This window comes from Sapajus apella, unplaced genomic scaffold (assembly GCF_009761245.1).
Source record: "Sapajus apella isolate SASKATOON/1434 unplaced genomic scaffold, GSC_monkey_1.0 scaffold35, whole genome shotgun sequence".
NCBI lineage: Eukaryota > Metazoa > Chordata > Mammalia > Primates > Cebidae > Sapajus > Sapajus apella.
This window is the reverse complement of record NW_022436975.1, coordinates 7799628-7799906: the sequence shown is the minus strand read 5'-3', so window position 1 is coordinate 7799906 and position 279 is coordinate 7799628.

Sequence of the window (279 nt, the reverse complement as noted above, 5' to 3'; positions counted from 1 at the left end):
ACTCCTGACCTCAAGTGATCCAACCTGCCTCAGCCTCGGCCTCCCAATGTGCTGGGATTACAGGCATAAGCCACTGCGTCCACCCTAAATAATCATATTGGGCCGGGCACAGTGGCTCAAGCCTGTAATCCCAGCACTTTGGGAGGCCGAGGCTGAGGCAGGTTGGATCACTTGAGGTCAGGAGTTCAAGACCAGCCTGGCCAACATGGTGAAACCCTGTCTCTACTAAAAATACAAAAAAAAAATTAGCTGGGCATGGTGGCGCGTGCCTGTAATCCC